Source organism: Eublepharis macularius, chromosome 2, assembly GCF_028583425.1.
Source record: "Eublepharis macularius isolate TG4126 chromosome 2, MPM_Emac_v1.0, whole genome shotgun sequence".
Classification (NCBI taxonomy): Eukaryota; Metazoa; Chordata; class Lepidosauria; order Squamata; family Eublepharidae; genus Eublepharis; species Eublepharis macularius.
In genome coordinates this window covers 211,836,924-211,851,077 of record NC_072791.1, presented here as the reverse complement: position 1 = coordinate 211,851,077, position 14,154 = coordinate 211,836,924, and the positions used below count along the sequence as shown (strand labels likewise).

General features: G+C 44.4%; 1 protein-coding gene across 1 annotated transcript in view; it reads left to right on the top strand.

Annotated features, from left to right (window-relative positions):
• MAP2 (microtubule associated protein 2) overlaps positions 1-14,154 on the top strand; it is a 284,313-nt gene that overhangs the window by 61,449 nt on the left and 208,710 nt on the right. Inside the window, exon 2 of the mRNA XM_054970128.1 lies at positions 3,456-3,519. The gene's annotated coding sequence lies outside the window, so the exon portion shown is untranslated. The remainder of the gene's footprint in view (positions 1-3,455; positions 3,520-14,154) is intronic.

Here is a 14,154-nt window from a genome sequence, read left to right as displayed (position 1 = left end):
ACCTGAAGTATTTTTCAGGTGTGTAGGAAGATCTGTCTTGTCTGTTCATGGCTCCACTCTCCAGATTTAAGTATTCTCAGATCAGGGCCACTTTGCTAGTAGTATATAAGACAGCATTACTGGGCAGGTGACATCAATTCTAAAGTTATTTTTTACAAGGGTCACTTAATTTTTCACAGTCCTTCCTCAGGGAGGTGAGGTCATGGTGGTCTATCATGATTCCATTCATCCATCGAAGTCCATCATCTAACAGTCTGCCAGGTTTGAATGTGAGTTCCTGAAAGAGGGTGACAGGGATGGAGTAGGGATTATTCTGGTGTACCCTCCACCCAACTGCCCACGGTCTCTCTTCCTGAGCTCACTGAGCTGCTCTGATGTGTGTCCGTGGAAACCCCTAGACTGATGTTGCTGGGCAACTTCAACATCTATGCCAAGACCAAGTTGTCAGGAGTAGCTCAGGATTTCACAGCCTCGTGATCATGGTGTCTCCCCTGCCAGGTAAGTAAGGCCCCGATCCATAAAGATTTGGGGTTCCCAAATCAAAGCTTCCCAAAGCGATTTGGGTCACTTTTGGGAAGCTTCGGGGCCTTTTAAAAGGGCTCCCTTCTCTTCCACCTTTTTCCCCAGTGCACACCCCTGCTCCCACCATCCCACTTACCTGGGCCTTCCCAGCAGCTGCGGCGGTTGTGGCATGGGCAGCAGAGGCACCAACTGTGGCCTTCCCTGCTGTCCAGCTGGCCGCAACAGCGGCAGAGGCGCTGGCTGTGGTGGAGGCGCCAGCTGTGGCGGAGGCGCCAGTTGCAGCCTTCTGGGCCTGGTGGCGGTCTTCTGGAGTGGACTGCGCCATTCAGCTGGCTGCTGCAGAGGTGGAAGTGCAGGCTTCAGCCTTCTGCCGCCCAGCTGGCCACACGGAGGCAGTGACGCAGGCAGTGGAGGTGCTGGCTCCGGCTGCGCCAGTGGAGGCGGTAGCAGCACGCCCTCTTGCCTCCTAGCTGGCCACTGTGCCTGCAGAGGCGGCAGCAGTGAGCCCTCCTGCCTCCCAGTTGGGTGTCCATCCCATCCTGAGTGAAGTAAGTGAGGTGGGGAGTGAGTAGGGGTGTCTAAGTGGGGTGGGGGTAGGGGGCTGGGAGAAAGCTTCCCCCTCACTTCAGTATTCTCCAAATGTTTACGGAGCATACCAAAGCGATTTAAAGACCCAAATCCTGAAACAGCTTGCCACTTCAGGGTTCAGGTTATTCTGGATCAGTTACCCGAAGTGGGAAACCCAAAGTGGGAAACAGGAATTTTTCCCAGGTGTGCACCCCTAGTCTCCATGGTTCTTGGTGAACTGATGGCAATGAAATGGGAAAGGTGATAGTTAAAGTGCTGTGGGTAGAAAACTCTACTTGGGGCTGTCCTTGAAGAGAGTTCGGAAGCTATAGCTAGCGCAGCATGTGGCCAGTAGACTGCTGGTCAGGGCCAGCTACTGAAAACATGTGACCCCGATATTACAGCAACTACATGGGATATCGATTTGCTCCTGAGGCCAATTCAAGGTGCTGGTCCTATTCTTTAAGTTCCTACATGCTTTGGGACCAGGGTATCTGAAGAATCATCTTCTTCCATACGTTCCTGCCCAGGAGTTAAGATTACAGGGAGAGGCCCTGCTGACTGTCCCATCAACCAAAGAAGCTCAGTTGGTTGGCACACGAGAGAGGGCCTTTTCAGTGGTGGTCCCACAACAATGGAACAATCTCCCCAGGGAGGAACGCTTGGCCTCCTCGCTCTCCAGCTTCAAGAATGTTCTCCCAAGGATTTCCTTATTAAATAATTTACACCCTGTTTTTCCAGTGAATTTTTCCAAGGTTGTATGTTTATAGTTTTAAAGCAAGAGCTACATCCCTCAGATATCTCAAGTGTTGCAAGTCCTGAGATGCCCAGCAGGCAATGATTAGAAAATAGTATTTTTCAAATTGATACATTTTGGCAGTTTGGAGCTGAAATCTTATGCACACTTCCTTGGGAGGATTTTCAATGTGCTTTTCTTTAAAGTATGTCTTAAGTCTGGGCTGCGATTCTAGAAAGAAAGGAATAGCAATGAACTTACTTCGTCTTTGCACATCACCTATTGCTCTCTGTCTTCCCTTCCACAAAAGAAAAAAAAAGATCCGTCTTAACTTTATATATATGACATAATCCCAGGTGACTCCACAGGACAATTTCGAAACTGCTCAAGTATGGGATTTTTATCCATTTGGATACAATCCTTCTTCCTATGTCTCCCTTCCACAGTAGCGGTCTTGTCGTTGATCTTCATATATTTGCAGCGAGCAATTAATATATGACAGAAACCCAACTGCAACTTCTACCTATGGCAAACATAATACCTAAAAAATACAATGTTCTTACGGCATATATTCTACCCTTTTGTGAGTTCCAGAAGAAAAACAGAAAATATCTAGGGGGAGAGAATAAGAGAGGAGAGTATAAGACAACTTGGGAAGGAGAAGGGGTGGAAGAAATGTATACCGTATTGCCATATTTTGTACAATCCTTAGCGGTCTTTTTTTTTTCAACAGCACCTAATAATGTACATAAAACATCTTTTTAGGATTTGAATTCATAAAGCTGTATTTAAGTATATGGTGTTAACTGTGTGTGCCTTTGGTAGCAGCAAATAAACCAAGCCGGTCGATGCTTTTCCTGGTATCTGAGGCCTGATTCTGGAGGATGAGTTTTGGGTTGGTTGCCATTAAAATGCCTGTCAGGCATTCACTACCAGGAACCTTTTTGACAGATTGCTTCGGCTGAGACAAGTCGTGTTGTCAGTGAGTGATGGCGGAGCTGGCTGCCTTGCCTTCATTCTGGAAAATTCTGTGGCCAGCGAGCTCCCTCTGGGTCTCCCACTCGGCCTCTTTTCCTTTTCACCACTGCGGGGACTTTATCTAATTTGCAGTTTTCCTCTTCCCCGACACACATACGGAAACTACAAGCTGGTGGCTGGCAGACTGTGTCTGTCTGGAGATAGGCAACCAGCGCACGGATGCAAATGCTTTGGGAGAATGGTTATGCCGCAGTTATTTCAGGATCTGTCTTTGTGGTGCTGCAGCGCAGGAGCTGGTAATGGTTTTTCCCCTCTCTTTGTTTTAAAACCTCATCCTTTATGGGAGCACCTTTTTTTTAACACATCGAGCCGCGGTAGCCCTTTCTGCTGTAAATTAGGTGCAGAATTAGTCAACGGTTGAATTCAGATGTGGGGTGTCTGTGTGAGGCATAGGCTGTACATGTGGTTGTACTGCATGGAATTGTCATATGTCTGGGGTTTTTTTTTGTCGATTTTGGTATGCATTTGCAGGGGGTGTGCACGTTTTTAAACTAAATGTGTTTTTTCCCCTCACAACAAGTGGAAGAAAAGACCTTGTTGCATCCAGTGTAATAATTTTATTCTTTTTGTGTGGGGGGGACTCATTTTGCAGATTCTCCTGTCTTTCCCTTCTAATGTGACACACTCCTTGGGTTTGACTTGTTATCAGACAAAAGGTAAGGCATGTCTTGTTTTTTACCTGCCGGCACACATGAAAAGGAATGGGTTTTGTAGTTCGTTGATATGCGGCTGTTCCATGCTGTTGTGCCTTACAGTATTACAGGCTTGGTGTGCCATTGTAGAAGTTCACTGCGACGGCTTTGTTCTTAGAAACTATTTGCTGCATGGAGACTGTCTCACTGAAGCTTAGGCATTTTAGCCACGGGAGTTGCCACGAAGTAAAACCCTAGCTTGTCTGGGACACCTGTCAGAGCTACACAGAACAAAATGATTTTTAAAATAATCCTCAGCTCTTACGTTCATGAAGCTAAGAGGTGGATACTGGTTTTTGTAAACCTGAGTTGTGTGGAGGGAGTACATCAGGGGTTAAATGCTGAGGGTAGTTTTCCTAGGTAAGATCTGTGATAGAGTGGAGGGCGGTGATTGTTCACAGGGAAGAAAAAATGCTATTCTGTAAGCAGCCCCCCACGTCCACTGGTAGGAGATACATACAACCTCAACACTGATTTTCATGCACTTGGTTTATACAGGGATCATGTATGTGAGGAAAAAAGCCAAGAACATCTCTCTCCCTTTTGTTATTTCCCCCCCCATCAAGTCATTCAGTTTCTGAGCAGCTACGCCTACATGTTGCTACAAAAGCTGCAGAAAATTTGGTTGCCAAGGCACATATGAATACAGACACACCATCTTGCCCTCCACTCGTTCCTTTCAGTACCCTCACCACACTTTGCAGCCATCTGCATGAGATAGGGGGGAAGGCATAGAATAATTTTTTTTAAAAAAAGACGTATTTTGTAAGCGTGCCAAACACAGCGCTGGGCAACAAAGAATATGCAAACCGTTTTCTTTGGTTCAGATTTTCAAGGGGGCTTTGTCTGTGACGGGCCCGAATCACCCCCGTGAATGTGACAAATGTTTAACTTTTAAAGGCCGTACAGAGCATCCAAAAACAGAGGGGTGGGGTGGGTGGGTGTTCCCTGAGGGCTGCTCCACACATCACCTTTTTAAAAAGGTGTAAAATTCATCTTCAAATGCATATACATCTATTCTCATCTGAAGAGGGAACGTGCGCAGCATGAGTTTGCAAAGCTATGGATCTCACGGGGACACCTACTCGGACCATCAGGGCCGGCTCTCTGTCCAACGGCTCTTCCGTGGCAAACCTAGAATTTCTGCTCTGTGATGTAGGAAATGGGTGTGTCTGGAATGGAGGCAGCATGTGCTTCCCACCATCTCGGCCATCGAACTGTTTTTAACCAGGCTCGTAAAGCAGATCTGTTTCCTTTTGTTTGTTTCCCTTCGTCCCTTTCTGGATTTGAACCGTGACCCGTGATTACATAGTTCTGAAGCGGCATTGCTTCGTTTTGCCCCAAGTTGTCTACCTACTGTCTGTTCGTGGTTTTCCAGGGTGTCAGGTCTTCTTAGCCCGGCTTCTGGTGTCAGAGAGTGCATCAGAGAGCCAAGCTACAAGTGACGAATGACACTTGAATGGCGAGTGAATAGACTCACCTGTATTCCTCCCTGTTCACTTGCGCTCCATTTGCGCTTCACCTGTAGCTTGGCCCTGAGTCCCCTGAGTCATGACTACACCAGTCAGGAAGTACCAGGCAATTGCCTTGTAAGGGGAAGTAGAAACACCATTCTCAGGAGTCACTTCCTCCACCTTTCCCCCCCTCTGAGAACCAGTGTTAGACCAGTGTAAGAGGTAAATGCCTAAAGCATTGCTGGAGAAATATGAATTCCAGAAGACTTCCCTCATCTTCAGCAACCACTAATATTAACCCATTTCAATTTAGACTGGAGGGAAGTCAGAGATTATTGATTTTTGGGGGGAGGGAAGGGTTGCTGTTTTCTTAACTGCAGGATAGAGATTATAGGGAAACCTTATGCTATTTAGGGTGCCAGTTATTTATTTATTTATGTCCTTTATAGTCCGTCTTTCTCACTGAGACTCAAGGCAGATGACACAGTATGAGATTAGTACAATCAGTATCAAGTACATTTCAGTACAGTATCAAGGACATTTCCATAAACAATGCCATAGGGTAAATAGATACAAGTTTAAAAGACATAGCGTTAGCAAGAATCCAATACAGAGTAGAAAAAATACTGAAACAGAACATAATCAGTTCTAGGACTGACAGTAGACAACGTCGAGCACAGGTAGTACATAGAAGTACATATTTAAAGCAACAGATAATATGTAAGGCAACATAGTGATGAAGTCTGCGTTCGCTAACTCATTAGCGAAGCATCTGAGACCCCATCTCTACAATACAGCCGTCCCATTTGAGTAAAAAGCATTTTTGAATAATTTGGTTTTGCATCGTTTGCGAAATTCCAGGAGAGTGGGGGTTCTCCTGACCTCAGGCAGGCCATTCCACATGATAGGGGCCACCACAGAGAAAGCCCGTGTACAGGCTGCTGTTGATTTCGCCCATGTGCAGCCTGGCACCTGCAGGAGACCCTGTTCAGATGAGCGAAGCTGCCGTGGAGGAACATAGGGAGGGAGGAAATCCTGTAGGTATGCCGGACCAAAGCCATGAAAAGAGCTTTGTGTGTAATAACCAATACTTTGAACTGAGCACACTAACTGATAGGTAGCCAAGGGAGTGACTGTAGGATGGGAGTGATGTTCATGCTCCTTCTTGCGCCTGATAACAGTAGAGCTGCAGCATTTTGCACTAATTGGGGCCTCCTAATTAACTTAGATGGGAGACCTATGTATAGTGCATTACAGTAGTCAAGCCTTAATGTTACTATAGCATGGATCCAGGTGGCCAGGTCAACCGTGTCGAGATAAGAAGCCATCTTCCAGGCTAGAGTGAGGTTGTAGAGAAGGTTAGTATAAATTGCACTCTTATTCTATATTTCAGATCATGTGATAATTCTTCAGAGTCATATATAACCTGGCCAAATTGCTGCTTCTACATGTGCAATAAAATTGACATGTTTATCATGTCCAGTCTGTAAAAAAAAGGGGGAGAAGGTTTTTGGCCTCCGTTGGTAACATTGCTGTAGTTCTCACGAGATACAAAAAGTTGTTCTTTACATAGGGCTGTTTTGTGGTTTAGTCTTCAGTGTAAGCTTTTTCAGACTGCAAGGGAGAAGTATCCTTAGGAAGGGGGAAGCCTCAGGCGGAGAAATGGTTAATTATTACGCCTCTTCTGCATACCCTTTCCAGAAACCACCATTTTCCTCATTAGAAAGAACACCGGGGGCTGCAGAAATTTTATTTATTTATTTAGACATTTATACCCCATTTTTTTTCCTCCATGGAGACTCAAAGCCACTTACAACATCATTTCCCCCTCCTCCATTCTATGTGCATGTACTGTGTAGAGTTTGGCCTTAAGGGGGGGTCGAGCTCCTCGGCTTCATTTGTTTGAGAACTCTTGGCCTAAAATATCTTTCCTTTGCTGCAAATCTACACAGGGTCTTTTCAGTCCTATTTTTGAAAAGATTTAGGAAATTCAGATCTTTTCCCCAATTTACCTGGGAGAGCCTAGGTGAGCCTGATCTCAGAAGCTAAGCAGGGTCAGCCTTGGTTAGTAATTGGATGGGAGACCTCCAACGAAGACCGGGGTTGCAGAGGCAGGCAATGGCAAACCATCTCTGTTAGTCTCTTGCCTTGAAAACTGCAGCAGGGGTCGCCATAAGTCAATCTGACTTGAAGGCGCTCTCCACCCCTCCACGGAAAATACACAGTAGCTAATTTAGACTGTTAGTTATAGCACAACATTCATGGTGTTAATGCTAAGCAACCTGTTCCAAAACACATTTCTGTAGAGGTAAGTAAGTTTGCACAGTCAGAATATTCTTCCTTGCATCGCATGACAAGTGTCCTTTGGGATGCATGCTTTTAAAGGTAGCTACTGTGAAGGAAGCAGATGCAAATGTGCGGTTGTGATCATGGGAAACGGTTGCCAGGAAACTGTGGCTGTGTCCACAATGAATTTACATTCTAGAAGTCAATGCTAGCCCATAGATGGGGTGTGTTTGTGGGTAGGTGGGTGTGGGTGTGGCTTCTTTACAGTGCTTGCTGGGATAACACAGGGAAAGCTACGGGTAATCTCGCTGTGCATATATTCAGGGAGGATCTGGACAAAGAAAGCCAAATCATCAAAGAGCAGGTCTAGACACAGCCCAGGAGCTCTGCTGCTTCCACACATGTTGGATAATGCACTTTCAATGCACTTTATCAATTGTCTGTAACTTGCAAACAGTAGCCAAAGTGCATCAAAAGTGTATTATCCAACATGTGGGGCCAGCCTACAAGGATCTCCTTTCGGCTTCCTTTTCCAGAGCAGCAGCTGCCATAACAAAGAATCTCGTGTTTAGTCTTAAAGACTAACACATTTATTCCAGCAGAACCCTCCGTGAGCCAGAGATCACTTTGTCAGAGGCTGGCAATGGGATTGATCCTCAGGGCTGCGAACCACACAAAGGCAGTGAGTCTGAGCTTCCCTCCTGAGAAAAAACAGAGAAATATCTCCCGCTAATGTTTGTGTATCCCGCTTTGCCTGCAAAGTCCTTTAAAGCGTAGGGGGCTTTAAAAAAGTTCTCTATCACTTTAAAATACCAACAGGATAGCAACTTCCTTTGCACAGCAAGCTGGCACATGCCACAGGGAGAGATGCCAGGGTCCAGTCTAAAGAGCCTGTCTGTGATGAGCGATGCCAGTGCGCATGAGCTCGCTCTTCCTGCCCTCAGGCTGTTAAATGTACAGGTAGGCTCGCTGGTCGTACCTGCATGACCCTAGCCAGGAAGATCTTGGCTGTTTCCACACTGCTTACCTTCCCTCAGAACGACCTGAAACATCGTGCAAAACCCACAGAAGATCATGTTCTCACGTGAGATTTGCGCGACATCGCAAGAAATCTCTCCCTCGAAAACACGATCTTCTGCGGTTTTTGTGCAGTGTTTGGGGTCATTCCGAGGGAAGGTAAGCAGTGTGGTAATGGCCATTGTCTGTCTCTCAGATAAGTTGTGTTCCTCTTTGAGGGGCGAGCAAGAGGGAAGGCCTTTTTTGGCTTGTCATTGGTATGGGAGATCATCAAGACATTGCATCAACTGCCTCATTCTGACAGTTGAAAATAGGGGTCTTTTTTGATTTTTAGTTTTTTTGTTATTTGAAAAGAAAAGGAAAAGAAAATTAAAAAGCCTCATATATAATAGAAGTAAAAATATGGCAACGATGGTGAGAAATCTACACTTAAGCATCCGTAAAAAAGCTATCATCTATATGCCATATGTCTGAGAGCCAAACTATAAGAGACGAATTGCACGAGGAGGAGCTCGTGAAGGGAGTCACAATGTTAGCCAGGAAGCTGAGTTTTAAAAGAGATCGGAAGCCTTTGTCAGTTTCCCCTCTCTACAGAGCCAGGGAGATCTCGGCTCAGAGGGTTTGTTAATTTCCTATTTGCCTCCCAAAGTCTCTGTCTGTTTCACCTCCCCTTCTAAGAGGTGAAGAGAAAATAAACAAACCCTCTGAGTAGTGATCTCCCTGGCTCTGTAGAGAGGGGAAACTGACAAAGCCTTCCGATCTCTTTTAAAACTCAGCTTCCTGGCTAACATTGCGACTCCCTTCATGAGCTCCTCCTCATGTAATTCATCTCTTGTAGCTTAGCTCTAAGTCTAGATAAAGTTGTAAGGTCCTCTGTTCATTGAATTGTGGGAGGTGGGCATTTGTCTCTCCAGTGTTGTAATTTAAGTCTTTTAGCTATAATAAGGACATAGAGGATCCACTTTCATTGACCATTGGTTAGGTTCCAGGTTACAGACAGGTAATTTAAAAGTACATAGACATCTTCAAAAATCTTTGGTTATTCTAGTAGAGGATAACCCAAAGCATATTCTTAAGAGACACATCCTGTAAGCTACAGCACTAGAAATTAGACACTGTATCTAGTCCTTTATTTAAAAGTGCTGTGGTGTCCCGTATACCCTAAGCATAATTTTTGTTGAATAAATTGCAGCTTAGGATCCACAGAAGTAGTAGTCATAGCATTTAAGGCCTTATCTCAGTGCTTAGGCAAAATTGGGTGATCTAACTCCTTAGATCACAGTTGGTTTCTTTTCTATATAGATTCAGTAAGATTTTCCAAAAGTGGGAGAGAATTTGAAACACTTGATGCTACAGGACCATATTTGGATAGCAACAAATGTTATAGTTGTAAAGATTGCTGTTCAGCAGCAGTTGACAAGTCTTATCTAATCTTCAACTGAAAAAATGACATCATAGCCTATCAATTGATCTAAAGTTTTTTTTGAAAAAACCTATTTTTCCATGTCTTCTATAGAAAATATTTCCACCCAATTGACCCATAATAATTTAGCCTGAGAAAACGGGTCAAATGGATATTGTCGTAACATACTTCGCTAACTGCAGAAACTGCAGACAGAACAGAATACATTTTAGCATATGTAGACCCTAATGCTCTACATTTAAAGAGAAGGACCAAAAAAGAGACCTTCAAAAGAGCCCAGGATGGATAATCCATCTGGAAGGAGCAGTCCCAATAATTGGTACAAAAATAGGGGTCTGATTAGACAATACATTAAATGCAAATTGGGTTGGGGAAACTCCAGCCCAACTCCCATTTAATGTGTGACCAGACCAGGGCTCATTTGGAGGGGGAACACACCGGAACAGCGTTCCGGTAGAGCTGAGAAGTGGTCACATGGGTTTTGGCCCTGCCCACGTGATTCCTTTTCCTCCCCTCTGCCTCCCCTCCAAAGGAGGCTAAGCTGCTTCAATCCATTCTGCTGCTTTATTTTCATTCGTGAGAGTGAGAGTGAGTGCAAGCTGGGCTGCTGGGCCGGGATCGCCAAAGGAGGGTAAGCTGCTTTAATTCATTCTGCTGCTTTATTTTCATTCGTGAGAGTGAGAGTGAGTGCAAGCTGGGCTGCTGGGGCTGGCTCTCCAGAGGAGGGTAAGCTGCTTTAATTCATTCTGCTGCTTTATTTTCATTCGTGACTAGTGAGTGAGTGCATCCGTGCAAGTAGGGCTGCTGGGGCTGGCTCTCCAGAGGAGGGTAAGCTGCTTTAATTCATTCTGCTGCTTTATTTTCATTCGTGACTAGTGAGTGAGTGCATCCGTGCAAGTAGGGCTGCTGGGGCTGGCTCTCCAGAGGAGGGTAAGCTGCTTTGAGTTCATTCTGCTTTATTTTCAGGAAATACCTGGAGATTTTTGGGGAAAGAGGCCTGAGGGGTGGGTGTTGCCTTCTGACACACTTCCGGTGATGTCAGGGGGTGTGGCAAATGCGAATGAGATATGCTAATGAGTCATGCTAATGAGTTCCTGCAGTTCTTTTTCTACGGAATGACCCCTGGACCAGGCATTCACTTTTAAAATGGTGTGGATGGGTGCAAATCGACTTCCAAGCACACCAGAGACAGGCATTCCTTCCCTTCTACCCCTGATAAAAATCCACTATTGCAAGTGGGATTGGGAGTGCTTTTACTTTTAAAAAATTACATCTATTTGTTTTATTTATTTATTTATTCATTTACAATGTTTCTATGCCACTAGTCCACCCAATACTGGCTCCTCAAGGGAACGATCATTATAGCGTTCCTAACATTAAAACATTTCAGATATCAAAAAGCAATTAAAATAACTTAAAACAGGTAAAACATGTTGACACAAAAACAGAGAGGAAGGCTTATAAGAGTTGTGAGAGAATGTCAAACAAAACAAAACAAAGTATTTCCCCACTATTATGTGGCCACTGGGATAAAGGTTCTCTCCTCTCCTCCCCTCCCCTCCTCTCCTCTTCAAAAACTGTCTTGTGTGTTCTAAGCATGTGTATAGAATGCAAGGGGTTGTAGCCTTAATAACATGGAATAAAGTTAAAGCGAATAGACAAGTTTGATCAAGTAGTATCAAAATGGGAAGGGGTTGGCTGGTAGCTCCCCAACCCCACACCTTACAGATGACAGAATATCATGTTTTGGAGAGAGACTTGCTAATGAAATAAGGGGAAGGGGGAATGAAGAGAGTATTTATTAATAAAAACAAAAGTATATCCCAGTAGAAGATACAGGAAACATGATTTATCTTTGCCCCTCCATGATGTTGAAAGAACTCTGTTAATCAAAATGTACAGGTGCTGTATTTTATTTTAATAATTGTGTTACTTAAAGGTCTGTTGACCTTAATAATACGCTTTTCTGTTGTTGAGGATATTGAATATCTCTGTACTCCTTACAACAAGCTTTTTCAGGTAGGCCAGCTACTTTATCCTCATATAACAGGCGGAGCGATAAAGCGGGTTGCAGTTTTCCTAGGGAGGCTGAGCTGCTACTGAGAGCCAGTTTGGTGTAGTGGTTAAGAGCGCAGGACTCTAATCTGGAGAACCGGTTTGATTCCCCACAACTCCACTTGAAGCCACCTGGGTGATCTTGGGTCAGTCACAGCTCTCTCAGACATCTCTTAGCCTCACTCACTTCACAAGGTGATTGTTGTGGGGATAATCATAACATACTTTGTAAACCGCTCTGAGTGGGTGTTAAGTTGCCCTGAAGGGTGGTATATAAATCAAATGTTATTATTAATGTTATTACTTGAACCTGGGAGTGCCAGTCAACTTTCATAACCACCTTGCTACACCAGTCGTTGGATCAAATCAATTTTGAATTTGTATTTTTACTATTATTCCCTCCCCCCCTTGCACACCCATCTAGGGTATTTTTGGGGTTATGATCCTGCATAATGATTTTAAATCAGCCTCTCCCTTATAGGCAATCAGACCTCTGTATTTGTGGTTTAGTTTTCGTCCTTGGAAGTCTTGCTAATACTTGACTATACAGTAAAAAAAATTCTTCAAAAGTATTTCTTGTTTATTCATTGATTCCCCCACTTTGAAAGATGTTGAAATATTTCCTTTGTGATATGCTTTGTTACCAGGAAGCACTAAGTTGGAAAGACGCCGATTAGGAATGTACATGAAGTTCTCATCAATTTCTTTAAGACTGGACACCTAGATTTATCTTCCCCATTTTAATTCAGCAACAAGCTGAACCCGCAGTTTCTATATGGATTCATTAGGAGGCCTCCATTTTTTTTTTCACGCTTCAAGAGCCAGTTGGTTTTGATGACATCATTCAGTTTTTTTGCTGCAGCCCTGGCAGAGGAGGCAAGAAAGTCTCCGGTTGGCTTTTAAGAAAAGCAAAGTGGTGATGAAGTCATAACGAGCAGAATGTCGTTTTTCTGGTAGCTGTCGAAATTCTGTGGAGAGCAAAATTAGCTGTGTGATGCGTCCCCCCACCCCGCAGGAACAACTGGCTCTAGCTAGGAAAGGTTTTAGCAAAATCTACTGATCTCGCAGGCACAAAGAGAGTAATCTGTCAGAAGATAATGAGAGGGAGGGAAAACTGCACACGAGATCTGCTAGTCATAGCTTTTATGTGTGCACCAGTGTGTTCATGTGTTTGAGTCAAATACAGTTTTAGTTGGGTAGCCGTGTTTGGTCTGCAGTCGAAGAGCAAGATCTGGGTCCAATAGCACCTTAAAAACCAACTAGATTTCCAAGCTATAAGCTTTCATGAGTTTGATAAAAGTCTGACATATCTGATAAAGGGAGCTTTGACTTTCAAAATCTCATACATTGGAAATCTAGTTGGTCTTTATGGAGCTGAATAGAATATTTTATGTCTCCCAGGGAAACAAACCATAACTCCCTCTCTCTCTCCCTCCCTCTTTCCTTCTCTCATACATGCACACACACACCAATTTTTGCCAATTCCACATGTGCCAAATAAAAGGCAAAGACTTCTCACCCCAATTCTTAGGTTTCAGGGAGATGACATCGTTTTCTTCTCACCACCCCATGATTCAGCTTTACCGACACCAGTGTTTGATAGACAAGAAGCTGAGATGAGGAATGGGGGACTGGCTAAGGCTGACCCACCGTGGTCACCTCAAAGGATCTCTTGGTCCCAAAGTGTGGTCCCAAATTGCCAGTTAGGGACAGCACAAGCCCTATTTGGTACCCCACCTTCTTCTGAAACTTTTGTCAAAGGCAAGCTCATGGCTTTAGCCGTGGGGGCATCCCAGAAGTGGCATTCCTCCCCTGGCACCAAGGTTATGGGGCTTTAGGCACCAGCTAAAAACCTGTTTGTCCTCCCAGGCCTCCTGTGGATTTAATTTCCCTCCTTTGTCTGTTATGGTTGGTCTTTGGTGTTGGTTGTTTTTTATGCACCTCTCTATTTTTGATCATGGTAGCATTTGTGTGGTTAGTTCCCTTGATTGTATTTGTATGGTGTTTTATCTTTCTCGTTTAAATGTTGGAAGCTGCCTCACAAATAGTTATACTGAAAGGCAGGATATAAATAACTTAAATAAAAGAGAAGCGAAGAAAACAGTCAAATTAGTGACCAGTTGGTGAAGTAGAATAAATTGCATCTTCCTGGGTCTTGGCCAAGTGTTTTGGAAGATGCTCGTTGCCCTCAAGTAATAGAAGCCTATTTTTGTGGTTATCCTTCTGTTCAAGGCTCGCTTATGGCCCATCAAGCTGACAGCAACCTGCTAGCCATTTCTTTGGCCTTGCCAGTTGCTTGACAGCCCCAGGAACCCCCAAAAACTGAAGGTGTTTTCAGTCTTCTGATGGGCCACCAAAACTGGG